Raw genomic sequence first — 688 nt, 5'->3', positions numbered from 1 at the left:
ACATCAAAAGGGCCTAACAGATATCTACCGAATATTCCACCCAACCACCAAAGAATATACTTTCTATTCAGTGCCCTATGGAACTTTCTGCAAAATCAACCATATACTGGGGCACAAAACAAATTTCAATAAATACAAAAAGACTGAAACAATTCCAAGCACTCTATCAGATAACAACGCAATAAAGCTTAAAATCAACACTGGAAGAAATCATGCTAACTACATGAACACATGGAGATTAAACAACACACTCCTGAATGATGAATGGGTCAAAGGAGAAATTAAGAAAGAAATAAAAGTATTCCTGGAACTAAATGGAAAGGACAATACAACACAACAAAACCTCTGGGACCTGCTGAAAGCAGACCTTAGAGGGAAGTTTATAGCCCTAAGTGTCTACATTGAAAAATCAGAAAGAACACAAATAAATGACTTAACACTGCAACTCAAGACACTTAAAGAGCAACAACAAGTGAAACCCAAACCCAGCAGACAAGAAGAAATAAAAAAATCAAGGCAGAAATTAATGAAATCAAAACAAAGAAAACAATACAGAGAATCAACGAATCCAAGAGCTGGTTCTTTGAGAAGATATACAAGACTGATAGAGCGCTAGCCCTGTTAACCAAAGAAAGAAAGAGCACCTCCAAATTAACAAAATCAGAGATGAAAGGGGAAACATCACAAC

Source organism: Nannospalax galili, unplaced genomic scaffold (genome assembly GCF_000622305.1).
Source record: "Nannospalax galili isolate Female #2095 unplaced genomic scaffold, S.galili_v1.0 scaffold305, whole genome shotgun sequence".
Classification (NCBI taxonomy): Eukaryota; Metazoa; Chordata; class Mammalia; order Rodentia; family Spalacidae; genus Nannospalax; species Nannospalax galili.
Note: the sequence above shows the minus strand (reverse complement) of the source record.